The sequence below is a fragment of the Rhinoderma darwinii genome, chromosome 5, assembly GCF_050947455.1.
Source record: "Rhinoderma darwinii isolate aRhiDar2 chromosome 5, aRhiDar2.hap1, whole genome shotgun sequence".
Classification (NCBI taxonomy): Eukaryota; Metazoa; Chordata; class Amphibia; order Anura; family Rhinodermatidae; genus Rhinoderma; species Rhinoderma darwinii.
In genome coordinates, this window is record NC_134691.1 from 195,649,894 (window position 1) to 195,665,427 (window position 15,534).

The window sequence follows — 15,534 nt, forward strand, 5'->3', positions numbered from 1 at the left end:
AAAGCATTGTAAGCAGCAGTATGTAATAAGTATTGGACATTACTTTACATGTGTTTTGTTGAAAGCATTTAGAATGTATGGCGACAAAAAAGTTTTATAGCAATGACATTAAAGCTGGAGATTTGCTAAGCAAAATGTGAAAATTGCGATAATAAAATGGAGCACATGGCATCCGCCAAATGTATTATGTGTTCTATCCACTTTTTACATCAACCTGGTTTTTAAAAGTGTCTAAAAAAAGAAGAGGTTTGGCTAAGAGTTGTAAAATGCATCAAATTTGTAGTGGATAATATTACTGTACATCTATGATACAAGTGGCATAATGAAGAGAAAAGGGACTAACGCGTTTTGTCAATGAAAATACTCTTACATTTTAGTTTCCTACTACACTATTGAGTAGACAGATAGCTAAAATAACTTCAAATTTGAGCTCAAACAGGGAAGAAAAATCCGTATGTGTGTCTGTAGGTGGAACTTGGTAGGTAATAAAGTCCTGTGATTACAGCAGCCTCAGCACGAATTCAACGATTATTTTAAAACAAAAAAATTATTAAAAAGACAGTTCTCCTCTGAGGTACTGTAGTATAACCAACAAATGTGTCTGACATTATGAAGGCAGAAAGAATGGTGTTGGTCTTAGGTTGTGCATGAACATCAGCACAACTCATTGATGGCACATATCAAGTCCTCGACTCGGATGTCCTATTACTCCAGGCACCCGTTGACCCAGAAGTATGTTTCATCGTCCAGCAGATACGGACCAAGCAGAGAAAATACTTATTTTCAGAACACTGTTGTGTATGTAGGAGGTCAGAAATCTGTGGCAATAGACCATATAAAGAAAACTGTATTTATTAACAATGAGGCTACATATTTAGATCTCAGACCGAGGTCTTCGTCCCTTGTTCTTGAATTAAATTATTTAAGAAAGAGTCAGAAAACATCAAAGCATGTCAAGAATTTTAAGCATAAACTTAGAATTATAAATATACTGTACTCTTGAAATGTTGTAAGTTTTGTTTCTTGTATTTCCTTCCCATTATTTGTCACCTGATAACCTTAAATGTGAGAGCCAGTGTAATCCATCAATTTGTTATCACACATAGAGACAGCAAGTACTCAGTAATAGTTTATAATCAGTGTGAATATCATAACAGAAAAGTGTAATATTAGCAATATCTTTTGATGTAGATTACAGAACAGGGTAACTTAAAACAACTGTTTTCATAGACATTATCTTCTGTGTTCTGATTCTGGCTGACAAATGTTTGGATTGGCCTTTGAAGTGCACTTTAATTAGACTAGAATAGCTCTGAAAGACAGATTGTGTTACATTCATACTATATGTTACATTTTATAGCCTCCTATTAGATAAGAATAGTTTTTTTCTAATCTGTGTCATTTGTCTTACAAATGATAGTTATCATTTGATGCTTAGACACAAGGTTAATTCTCTTTCAACAGGCTTAGCACACTCCGAGCACCTCTAACAAAGTGAACTGTTAGCTGGTCTGAACAGTGGCTTGCAAAAACCTAACACATGTAATGTTGATTACATTAACAAGACGTGCTAGAACAGTTAATACATATTACAAAGTAATATATGAAGTATATGAAGTAAATGAAGGTAAATTATTTATCTAGATATTATTGACTTGGAAAGTCACAGAGTTGGTTCCATAGAAATGTTCACATGATTGGCTATATGTCTATAAAACAAGCATTACTAGTAACCCTACTAAATAGATATCTTAAGATGAACAAGATATGAGACAACATGTAGGCTTTATTGCATAAGAAAATATTTGGTACGTCACATATCCGGACTGTACCTAATTACAGTATGACATAAGAGGTGTGTAATAAGCCCTGCAGTATAAAGCTAAAATCAGATACAATATTTGAAAATGGTTGCTTTAGAACGCAAACCTCTTTCACTACAAATATACAAGATAACTTTGAAAAGAAAGGCTTATTGGTATAAAAACCAATGTCATTTTTCTTAGGGGTCGGGTAAAGGGGCATGGCTGTATACTGTTTAAATTATTTGCAAAAGTTGAATTATGTTGAATAAAAAAAAAATCTGACCTATTATTTGTATGTTTGAATATATGTAGTGTATGTGTTTAAGCTGTATGTATGTAGAGAGTATTGATATACTGTTTAGATGTATCTACGTATGTGTGTATGTTGTGAAAATGTGTATGTACTGTGTATTTATATTTGTGTACATATATTTAATTATACATAGTAAGAGCATATATAGTGTACATAGTAAGTGTGCTTATTTTCACATATATATATATATATATACACACACAGTATATATATATATATATATATATATATATATATATATATACATACATACATACACAGTATATGGACAAAAGTATTGGTAAAGTATTAATAACTGAATTCAGGTGTTATATTCAGTTCCGTTGCCACTGGTGTATATAATCCAGCACCTCTCCATGCAGCCTGCCTTTACATATCTTTATGAAAGAATGAATCGTTCTAAAGAGATCAATGAATTTGAGCGTGGTACTGTAATAGGATGTCACCATTGCAACAAGTCATTTTGGGAAATTTTTTCCGTTCTAGATATTCCACGATCAACCCTGAGTGGTATTGTAAAGTGGAAGCGTTTAGAAACAACAGTAACTCAGCAAGAAGTCACGAGTGTTGAGGCGCATAGTACATAAACGTCACCAACACTGCTGGCTCAATAATTGCAAAATTCCAAACCTTCTCTGGCATTAACATCAGCACAAAAACTGTGCCCCGGGAGCTTCATGTCATGGGATTACATGGCTGAGCAGCTGCATGCAAGCCTTACATTACCAAGCACAATGCCAAGAGTCGGATGGAGTGCTGTAAAGCACGTCGCCACCGGACTCTGGAGTAGCAGAAACGTGTTCTGTGGAGTTATGAATCACACTTCTCTATCTGGCAGTCTAATGGATGAGTCTGGTTTTGGCGAATGCTAGGAGAACGCTTCCTGCGTTACTGCACTGTGCCAACTGTAAAGTTTGGTGGAGGAGGGATAATGCTATGGGGTTATTATTCAGTGAAGCATCCCAAAACATTTTGGACAATTGAATGCTGCCAACTTTGTGGGAACAGTTTGGGGAAGGGCTTTTCTGTCCCAGCATGACGGTGCCCCAGGACACAAAGCAAGGTCCATAAAGACATGGTTGGGTGAGTTTGGTGTGGAAGAACTTGACTGGCCGCACAGAGCCCTGACCTCAATCCCATCGAACTCCTTTAGGATGAACTAGGACAGAGATTGAGAGCCAGGCTATATTGTCCAACATCAGTGCCTGACCACACAAATGCATTTCAGAAAGAATGGGCAAAATTTCTCACAGACACACTCCAAAATCTTGTGGAAAGCCTTCCCAGAAGAGTGGAAGCTGTTATGGATGCAAAGGGGGGAACAACTCTATGTTAATGCCTGTAGATTCTGAATAGGATCTCATAAAAGCAACTGTAGGTGTAATGTGTAGGTGCCCCAATACTTTTGTCCATAGTGTATTAGTGTATATGTATGTATATATATATATATATATATATATATATATATATATATACTGTGTGTATATATATATATATATATATATATATATATATACATACATACAGTATTTGCTTAAAGTCTGTGCGTTTGTCCGGTTTAATCACAGTATATACAGTATATACACACCAATATAAGTGGCAACAAGTGAGGACACTTATATAATGGTGGTTTCTCTTGGCTCAAATACCCACAAAATCTCTCTCAGACCGGAGCAGGCAAAACTAAATTGGGTATGATCCAACAAATACCCTAAATAACATATATAAAGTACAGTGAAGTTTACCGCTCAGACGGCACTGGTAACAGTCCAATATCATTCAGTATGGGCTCTCTCCCAGAAAAATGCAGTGGACAGTCCGCAATCCAATGAGGGTGTGGATGGTAATTCTTATCCTTGTAGTTCCACCAAGCTCCTTATCGTCTCTCTGCACATTCAAAGAACTCCTGGTAGGAAAAGGATCTTATGTCTCTAATAGATGGAAAAAGGAAGACACATAGTGCAACACCCTCTGAAAAAAGATTGCTCCACGCCAAGTTTAATCCATACTCACAGAAGTAACAAGAAATAAAAGCATCAAGGTAAGTAAAAATCTTTAAAATTTCTAGGCGGCACGCCAAACACTCTCGCCCGACCCTGGGTTTCGCCCTTCCGGCTTCCTCTGGGGCATACTTTATAAGTGAGGACACTTAATGGATTGAAATAGTGAACCCTGTAGTATAATATGCATAATACAATAATTTATTTAGATGCTGAATATGGTGGGTCTTTTTTAAATTGGCTTATTTATGTTTTTATCATCTTAGCTGTATTAACATAATCATTATGAACGGAGTTACTCACTTTACATGGTCATTTCAGAACATAATCAGAAATATACAAATTATAGTTCAATTGCAAAATATGTTAAGTAAATGAGAGTAATATACCATCCAGAAATAACACCACCACTGATATTACAGTTTAAGGTGTAAAAATTATCAAAGCAATTTATAAATGTGTGTCAAATGAAATATTTTAATGACATTGGAATTACTAGATTGTCTTCAGAATGAGTTCATATTTCATTCCTTAAAATCACATAATGCTTCTATCTAGGTAAGCAGATACACATCAGTTGTAGGAGATGCAGCTGGAAGCCTTGGAGGTCTATTTAAGCAGTTCCTAACTTGGAAGAAAACTTGCCAGTTAAATTCTGACAAATTAGCCCCAGGTGCATCTTTGATGTTATAAAACATATCGTGCAATCTGATGTGCCTGTATTGTATATTACATTGTATACGTCATAACTTATCAATGTTTTTTAAATAAATCCAGGTGAGTAGGCATTTAGTTGTATGGCTAACTGTTATGACGGCTATCATGAGAAAACGGGCTTGTACATGTTGTCAATCATAGAGCAATATACAATTATATACTAAAGTAATGATATGTGTTAAGTTCCTCCTTATTTTTAAGGTACCTAGAACCTGCATATGCTACAGTATGCTGTCATTTTTAGTTTTTTTTGTGTAATTGTGCAAAATTCTTAACTTGTTTACACCTTAATGTACTACAATAATATAGTAGACCTAAAGCCTCATGCACAAAGCAGTATGAATAGAGCCTCTGAGTATTCACGGAATGCATGTAAGAAAATTATCTAGCATTATTAGCAAATGGTCTCCTAGTGTTTCCCAGTACCCAGTGTTTCCTGTTTCTGCTACCTGTAACATGTATCCCGTGCTATCCTGGTTAAGTACCGTGTTGAGCTGAAGTCGTGCTGTGCTGTATACCATGCCTGTTTTGATACACCACGCCTGGAGCCTGCCTGCTGCCTAGTCCCAGCCGAGCCTGTCTTGCTACTGTCTGAGCTACCACAGGTACACTATACGAACTATAGACTGTGACCTGTGTCCTGTTGGCCAGCTGCCATACTGTCAAGGCGGTATGGCCCAGTGGGTCCACGTACCCAACGTGACAGTACGCTCAGGCCATGGACTCCGCTGGTCAATCCAAGACCATGATGACGTCACAAGAGATGCGGCCGGATATGCTAGACCTCTGGTCTCAACAGGACCAACTCCTCCAGACCTTGAACATTATTGCACGTCGGCTGGAGGTGCAAGCTGACAATCCTCCTACTACACCTCCTGGTAGTACTGATCCTCTAACTACACCTCCTGGCAGTTTCTTTGCCACTCACTTCCTGACCGCTATGATGGAGACGCAAGGACCTGCCATGGATTTTTGAACACCAGATCCACTTTAGCCTGTATGCAAGGGCATTTTCGTCTGATGGTGCAAGGGTCGCTTTCAGCGTCTCTCTCCTCACTGGCAGGGCTCTTGCATGGGCGAATCCTATCTGGGAGAGACAAGGACCAGAGACCCGTGACTTCCAGGGGTTCCTCCGGACATTTCGTACGGTGTTTGAGGAGCCTGGACGAGTCTCGTCTGCAGCCGCCTCCTTGCTGAACCTACGCCAGGGAGACACCTCGGTGGGAGAGTACGCCATACACTTCCGCACCCTGGCGGGAGAACTGTTGTGGAACAATGAGGCCCTGGTGGCTACATTCTGGCAGGGACTGTCTCCTAAGATTATTGACGAGCTTGCCGCCCGAGATCTACCGTCTACCCTGGATGACCTCATTCTTCTGGCTGCCCGCATTGATTTAACCTCTTCCCATGCTGCGGCGCAACTGTACGTCCTGGAGAGGGCTTGCTTCCTGCACCAGGACGTACAGTTGCGGAGCGGTTCCCGGCGTACACTGTCCTAACGGACAGTGTCCAGGAACCTGGAGGTCAGCTGTCCCTGACAGCTGACACTCCAATCTTGCCGGTCAGTGGACCATCAGCGCTCATTTCTGCAATTAACCCCATAAATGCAGCAACTGATTGCGATCGCCGTATTTAAGGGGTTTTAAACACATCGGCAGCCCCCACTAAGTGATTGTGGGGGCTGCCGATGATTGTCGTGGCAATCGGAGGCCAGACAATGGCCTCCGGGTTGCCATCTAATGTTGGGGTGCATTTTCTTGGTTATTTCTTGTAAATATTCCAAATGTCTATGTTTTTTCAGAAAAAAATAGATTTTAATTTTTACAGACTAATTCCGATACATTTATTGAAAAACTTGTGTGGTTAAAATGCTAACTAACTTCCACTGTTTTGGCACCACAAGACCTTTTCAAACCTGACAAGGTGCCTAAAATATATTCTAAAAAAAGGAGGCCCAAAATACACTAGGTGCTCCTTTGCTTGTGAGGCCGGTGTTTCAGTCCATTAGCGCACTAGCGCCACACAGGGCCGCCATCAGGGGGGTATTAGGGGTAGTGGTGTGAGGGGCCCGGCCAAACCTAATTGAAAGGGGGGCCCGGCAACTGCCTCGACATTCTTTTGGTAGGAAAAAACGGGCCCCTGCAATGGGGCCCGTTTTTTTCACCAAAAGAATGTCGTGAGCTGCTGCTGCTGCTGCTGCTGCTGCGGGCCCCCTCCCCTCGTCATGCCGGGCCTCAAACCGTCCGCCCGCGCGCGCGCACCCGATCGCGCGCACAATGAAACTCCCGCGCGTGCGCACTCGCGAGCGCGCATCCACGAACGCCCGCACTGGAGACCGCCCGCGCGCGCACCCGCGATCGACCGCCCGCGCACCCGCGACCGGCCGCCCGCGCACCCGCGAACGAAGCGCGCGCAGCCGCGGACCCACATGGACAAAACTTACCTGGCTGGAGGTGAAGGACTGGACGTCTGGACCGAAGACCTCCCCTGGAAGACATCGCCGGAAGAGGACTGGAGTGGGAGCAGCTCTTCTGACAGTGAGTAAATTATCTCAAAGTGTTGTTTATGTATGGCCCTGTTCACACAGTATTTTGCAGGCAAAAAAAAATCTGCCTCAAAATTCCTTAAAGAATTTTGAGGCAGATTTTGACCTGCCCACACTATCTTGCCGCGTTTTTTTGCTGCGTTTTTTGCCCGCGGCGATTGAGGACAGCAGACAAAAAACGCAGCGAAAAATGCATTTTCTGCCTCCCATTGATTTAGATGGGAGGTCAGAGGCGGAACCGCGGCAAGAAAGGACGTGCTGCTTTTTCTTTTTTCCGCGACTGGCTCCCATTGATTTCAGATTAAATCAATGGGAGGCGGTTTTGGAAGTTGTTTGGTGCTGATTCTGACGCAGTGTCCGAGTCAATATCAAGGCCCAAAAACTCTGTGAACTGGGCCTTATTGTTAGGGCTTATTCAGACGAACGTGTAATACGTCCGTGCAACGCGCGTGATTTTCACGCGCCTCGCACGGACCTATGTTACTCTGGTGCCGTGCGGACTGTCAGTGATTTTCACGCAGCGTGTGTCCGTGTGTCCGCTGCGTAAAACTCACGACATGTCCTATATTTGTGCATTGTTCGCGCATCACGCACCCATTGAAGTCAATGGGTGCGTGAAAATCCCGCCCAGCACTTCCGCAGCCGTATAAACTATGAATGAAAACAGAAAAGCACCACGTGCTACAAACATACAAACAGAGTGTCATAATGATGGCGGCTGCGCGAAAATCACGCAGCCGCGCATCATACGCTGCTGACACACGGAGCTGTTATGGAACTTTTGCATGCGCAAAACGCCACGTTTTTTGCGCGTGCAAAAAGCACACGCTTGTGTAAATCCGGCCTTAGGGTAGGAACACACCAGGCATGAACACTGCGGATTTTATGCAACACATTTTATTGTGGAAAATCCGCAGCGTATTACAGTCGCAGCAGAGGGGATGAGATTTTAACAAATCTCATCCACACGCTGCAAAAAAAATGGACCTGCCGTGTGGCTTTGGCTTTTTAAGCCGCAGCATGTCAATTTATTCTGTGGAATCGCCGCTCCTCTGTTGCGGAAATGCTGCGGTTCTGCCGCAAAAATCACACAAGAGAAGAAAAAAAAGGTACTTTTTTAAATTGATAAAGTTTAGACTTACCCCGGCCGTAGTCCTGGTGACGCGATCCTCTATTCTTAGCGCAGCTCGGCCTCCTGTCATGACGTTTCATCCCATGTGACTGATGCAGCGGTCACATGGTCTACAGCGTCATCCCAGGAGGCGGGGCTACGTTCAGAAGAAAGAGATGCATCACCAGGACTACGGCCAGGGCAAGTCTAAACTTTTTTTTTCCTGCAGGATTCCCGCAGCGGACATGCCTCACGAAACTTGCGCCGCTATTTGGTGCGGTTTTGCTGGCAGAATTCCCTGCGGCTACCGGGGCGGATAAGCTGTGTAGTTTTACTCAGCATATCCGCCTAGTGTGTCCCTTATGATGTCACTCCTGGAGCTGCTGCCGGTCTCTAAATAGGCAGTTGGTCCAGTAGAATTTGGAATTATTTTTTTTTGTGAACCGGCTTAAAAAAATACAAAACTTTTGTGTTAGGGCCTGTTCACATAACCGTTCGCTTCCGCTCCGGGGTTCTGTCTGAGGTTTCTGTCGGGTGAACCCCGCAACCGAAAGTGAAAGTGACAGCACAGCTTCCGTTTCAGTCACCATTGATCTCAATGGTGACGGAAACATCGCTAATGGTTTCCGTTCGTCACCATTCCGGCTGGTTTTCGGACGGAATTAATAGCGCAGTCGACTGCGCTAATGGTGATGGAAACGGAAGCTGTGCTATCACTTTCACTTTCCGTTGCGGGGTTCACCCGACAGAAACCTCAGACGGAACCCCGGAGCGGAAGCGAACGGTGATGTGAACAGGCCCTAACAAAAGTTTTGTATTTTTTTAAGCTGGTTCACAAAAAAAAATAATTCCAAATTCTACTGAACCAACTGCCTATTTAGAGAGCGGCATCAGCTCCTGGAGCGACATCATAAGGGACACACTAGGCGGATATGCTGAGTAAAACGACACAGCTTATCCCGGGAGCCACAGGGAATTCCGCCAGCAAAACCGCACCAAATAGTGGCGCAGGTTTCGTGAGGCGTGTCCGCTGCGGGAATCCTGCAGGGAAAAAAAAGTTTAGACTTACCCCGGCCGTAGTTTAAGTGACGCATCTCTCTCTTCTGAACGTAGCCCCGCCTCCTGGGATGACGCTGTAGACCATGTGACCGCTGCAGCAGTCACATGGGATGAAACGTCATGACAGGAGGCGGGGCTACGCTAAGAATAGAGGATCGCGTCACCAGGACTACGGCCGGGGTAAGTCTAAACTTTTTTATAAATTTAAAAAAGTGCCTTTTTTTTTTTTTCTCATTTGTGATTTTTGCGGCAGAACCGCAGCATTTCTGCAACAGAGGAGCAACGATTCCACAGAATACATTGACATGCGACTGCAGTCACACTGCAGGTCCATTTTTTTTGCAGCGTGTGGATGAGATTTGTTCAAACCTCACCCACTCTGCTGCGACTGTGATACGCTGCGGATTTTCCACAATAAAATGTGTTGCATAAAATCCGCAGCGTTCATGCCTAGTGTGTTCCTACCCTAAGGCCGGATTTACACGAGCGTGTGCTTTTTGCGCGCGCAAAAACGTGGCGTTTTGCGCATACAAAAGGTCCATAACAGCTCCGTGTGTCAGCAGCGTATGATGCGTGGCTGCGTGATTTTCGCGCAGCCGCCATCATTATGACACTCTGTTTGTATGTTTGTAGCTCGTGGTGCATTTCTGTTTTCATTCATAGTTTATACGGCTGCGGAAGCGCTGGGCGTGATTTTCACGCACCCATTGACTTCAATGGGTGCGTGATGCGCGAACAATGCACCAATATAGGACATGTCGTGAGTTTTACGCAGCGGACTCGCGCTGTGTGAAAATCACTGACAGTCTGCACGGCACCATAGACTAACATAGGTCCGTGCAAGGCGCGTGAAAATCACACACGTTTCACGGACGTATTACACGTTCGTCTGAATAAGCCCTAACAATAAGGCCCAGTTCACAGAGTTTTTGGGCCTTGATATTGACTCGGACACTGCGTCAGAATCAGCACCAAAAAACTTCCAAAACCGCCTCCCATTGATTTAATCTGAAATCAATGGGAGCCAGTCGCGGAAAAAAGAAAAAGCAGCACGTCCTTTCTTGCCGCGGTTCTGCCTCTGACCTCCCATCGAAATCAATGGGAGGCAGAAAATGCATTTTTCGCTGCGTTTTCTGTCTGCTGTCCTCAATCGCCGTGGGCAAAAAACGCGGCAAGATAGTGTGGGCAGGTCAAAATCTGCCTCAAAATTCGGTGCGCGGTTCCAGGCGGTCGCCGGTGCGCATGCGCGGGAGTTTGCGGGTGCGCGTGATCGGTCGCACAGGCGGCGGTGTTTGACGGCCCCCATGACGACCCCATGCTACCCAGGGCCGCCATCAGGGGGGTATTAGGGGTACTGATGTGAGAGGCCCGGCCAAACCTAATTGAAAGGGGGGCCCGCAGCTCATGACATTCTTTTGGTGAAAAAAACGGGCCCCATTGCAGGGGCCTGTTTTTTTTCTACCAAAGGCAAGTCGCGGCAGTTTGCCGGGCCCCCCTTTCAATGAGGTTTGGCCGGGCCTCTCACATCAGTACCCATAATACCCCCCCTGATGGCGGCCCTGGGTACCATGATATAGTACTGGACGGAGTACCGTTAACAGGCGGTGCCACGGTAGGGGGGCCCAGAAAATGTAGCTGTAGGGGGCCCTGAAATTCCTGATGGCGCCACATGTGGGATATTTCTAAAAACTGCGTAATCTGGGCAATAAATATTGAGTTGCATTTCTTGAGTAAAATCTTCTGTATTACAGAAAAAAAAATGTATTATAAATGAATTTCGGCAAAAAAAATAAAATTTGTAAATTTCACCTCTACTTTGCTTTAATTCCTGTGAAACGAATAAAGGGTTAAAACACTTTGTGAATGCTGATTCGAATACCTTGAGGGGTGCCGTTTTCAAAATGGGGTGATTTATGGGGATTTTCTAATATATAAGGCCCTCAAAGCCACTTCAGAACTAAACTGGTCCCTGAAAAAATGGCCTTTTGAAATTTTCTTTAAAATATGAGAAATTGCTGCTAAAGTTCTAAGCCTTGTAACGTCCTAGAAAAATAAAAGGAAGTTCAAAAAACGATGCAAACATAAATGAGACATATGGTAAATGTTAAATAGTAACTATTTTGTGTGGTATTACTATCTGTTTTACAAGCAGATACGTTTAAATTTAGAAAAATGCAAACTTTTGGTGTTTTTCAGAAATAAATACCAAATTAATCGACCAATTTTTTTCACTAACATAAAGTACAACATGTCACGAGAAAACAATCTCAGAATCGCTTGGATAGGTAAAAGCATTCCGAAGTTATTACCACATAAAGTAACACATGTCAGATTTTAAAAAATCGGCTGTGTCCTGAAGGCCAAAACAGGCTGGATCCTGAAGGGTTTAAGGATCCGAGAACGGCTCCAAAAAGCTTGTTGGGAGAGAGTACAACCCCTGCTGTACTCAGATGCCGATCCTCCTAAGGAGTCTGTGAGGACGGATCAGTTTAAGCTATCTACCCAGGAGAGACAACGCAGACGTACCTCGGGGCTTTGTCTATATTGCGGCCTCGGAGGCCATCTTGTGCATCTGTGTCCCCAAAAGCCCCAGAGCCTAGGGTTGGTGGGAGAGACAACCTTGGATAAAGGACTTTCGTCTGAATTATCCATTCCCGTGACCATAGTGTCCGGCGAGAAAACGCATCGGGTCTCTGCGTATCTGGACTCGGGATCCGCTTCTAATTTCATTCGTAGAGACCTGGTGGATCTTCTCCAATTACCCACTACCCCTCCAGAGTGGCCATTGATGGTTGCATCTGTAAATGGACTACCTCTGCCAGACCCAATTATAGCTGTGACCAAACCGCTGAGGCTCCAAGTGGGAGCCCTCCACTCCGAGCTCCTCTTGTTCTTTGTCCTGCCCAAGGCCGTCAACCCCGTGCTGCTGGGTCTGCCTTGGCTCCGACTACATGCCCCATCCTGGACTGCAATTTTGGAGAGGTTCTCCAGTGGGGCTCCGAGTCTCTCAATCGTTGCCTGGTACAGATTCGTTCGGCTCATCCTCCTCTGTCTCGGTATTTGGCAGGATTGCCTGGTCATTATTCTGCATTTTTGGACATCTTCAGCAAGAAAGAGGCGGAGACGTTGCCCCTACACCGGGCGTATGACTGTCCTATCGTAATAGTGCCTGTGCTTCCCTTCCCCGTGGTAGGGTATATCCTCTCTCCTTGCCAGAGACTCTTTCCATGTCCACCTATGTTAAAGGGAACTTGGAGAGGGGCTTCATACGGAAAACTTCCTCCCCGGCAGGAGCCGGGTTCTTCGTCAAGAAAAAGGATGGTTCTCTGCGTCCTTGCATCGACTACCGGGGTCCCAACCAGATCACGGTGAAAAATAGGTATCCGTTGCCATTGATCTCTGAACTGTTTGATCGTGTACGTGGTGCCAAGATTTTTTCTAAACTAGACCTGCGTGGGGCTTACAACCTAATCCGGATTCGCCGGGGTGACGAAGACTGCATTTAACACCCATGACGAACACTATGAATATCTAGTAATGCCCTTCAGCCTGTGTAATGCTCCCGCGGTCTTCCAGGAGTTCGTTAATGACATCTTCCGCGACCTCCTCTATGTTTGTGTTGTGGTCTATCTTGATGACATCTTGATTTTTTTCTCCAGATCCAATGACTCATCAGAGACATGTCCGTCAAGTTTTGCTGCGGTTAAGGGAGAATCGCCTGTATGCCAAGTTGGAGAAGTGCGTATTTGAGAAAGATGCTCTACCCTTCCTGGGCTACATAATCTCGAATCAAGGTCTCAAGATGGATTCTGAAAAGGTAAAGTCCGTCCTGGAATGGCCACACCCTCAAGGCTTGAGGGCCATAAAGCGCTTCCTGGGATTCGCCAATTTCTACAGACTGTTCATTCCAAACTTCTCCTCACTGACATCTCCTATCTCTAACCTCACCAAGAAAGGCATGAACGCCAAGGTGTGGACTCCAGAAGCAGAATCCGCATTTAATAGCCTGAAGAGTGCCTTCACGTCAGCCTCTATCCTCCATCATCCAGATGTTTCTCGACAGTTCTCCTTGGAGGTGGACGCCTCCTCTGTCGGTGCTGGTGCACTCCAGTTCCAGAGAGGTTCCAAGGGCAAGTCAATGGTATGTGGCTATTACTCTAAGCTCTTCTCTTCCGCAGAACGCAACTACTGGATTCGTGATCGGGAGTTACTGGCCATCAAATTGGCTCAGGAGGAGTGGAGACATCTATTAGAGGGCACAGTTCATCCCATCTTGATATTTACGGACCACAAGAACCTCACTTATCTCCAGACGACCCAACGACTGAATCCTCGTCAGGCCAGGTGGTCGCTGTTCTTTGCCCGGTTCCAGTTTGAGCTCCACTACCGTCCGGCCGACAAGAATGTGAGGGCCGATACCTTGTCCAGGTCTTTAGAGACAGAGGACACTATGGAGTCTCCACAGAGTATCATTAACCCATCCTGCATCATCCCTGTTAACCCTCTGCAAGTTAGAGACATTCCCCAGGGGAGGACTTTTGTGCGTCTTGTGAACAGAAGTAGAATCCTCCGCTGGGGACACAGTTCCAAAATAGCAGGTCACGCGGGCGCCCATAAGACCCGAGACCTGATCGCCCATCAGTTCTGGTGGCCCACGCTGCCCAAAGACATCACAGACTTTGTCTCCTCCTGCACGTGTGCGCAGCAAATAAGGTCGCCCACTCCGAACCGGCGGGCCTGCTCCAGCCGTTGCCTGTGCCCGATGGCTCCTAGCAACATATTGCTATGGACTTTGTCACAGACCTGTCTCTCTCTGCTTTTTGCAGTACGGTCTGGGTGGTGGTGGACCGTCTGCTTCCCAATGGCCAATCTCTTTGTCCAACATATCTTCCGTCTGCACGGCTTGCCTCTACATATTGTGTCGGATCGGGGGGTTCAGTTCACCTCTAAGTTCCGGAGAGCCCTCTGCGTACTCCTCGTGTGAAGTTGGACTTTTCCTCTGCGTACCATCCCCAGTCCAATGGTCAAGTCGAGAGAATAAACCAGATTATGGAGAACTATCTACGACACTTTATCTCCAGGCAGCATGATGACTGGGTGCAGCTGCTTCCTTGGGCTGAGTTCTCCTACAACAACCATACTAGTGAGTCCACCGCTAGGAGTCCAATCTTCCTTGTCTATGGCCAACACCCTTGTATACCTCTTCCTGTTTCCACTACGTCCCAGGTGCCTGCAGCTGACTCAGCATTCACGGACTTTCTACAGATCTGGCAGCAGACTTGATATTCCATTCTGCTGGCGGTGGACCGCATGAAGAGAAATGCAGACAAAAGAAGATGAGAGCCTCCCCAGTTCCTTCCAGGAAGTAAGGTCTGGCTGTCCTCTAGGAATATCCAGCTGAGGGTGCCATCGTACAAGTTTGCTCCCTGGTTCCTTGGTCCTTGCTACAACACGCCTGGAGCCTGCCTGCTGCCTAGTCCCAGCCGATCCTGTCTTGCTACTGTCTGAGATACCACAGGTACACTATACGAACTATAGACTGTGACCTGTGTCCTGTTGGCCAGTTGCCATACACTCAAGGCGGTATGGCCCAGTGGGTCCACGTACCCAACGTGACACTTAGCTTGATAGTTGCAGTTTCCGGTCCTTGGTCTCTGATCACTCTTGACGACAGGGATGACAAGACCTTCACCCACCCTTGGTACAAAATTAAATTAGTCCAAAATCACTTGCACAATGCACACACAGGGCCTCTTCTGGTCACAGAGCACTTTCTCCAGCAGAACCAAGTCATACAGCAGTGCGGCTAAGGTCAAGAACCTGAAAGCGATACAAAAACAGCCAGCAGGAAACACAGGGTTTTCCTTTTCAGTGGCGAATGCTGGCATGACCCAATCCTCCTTACAAACTCCCTCGGTTCTCTGCCACTCCCGTGAGTTTTTAACTCACAACTGACAGGCTCTCTCTTTACGCTCCCCAGTCAC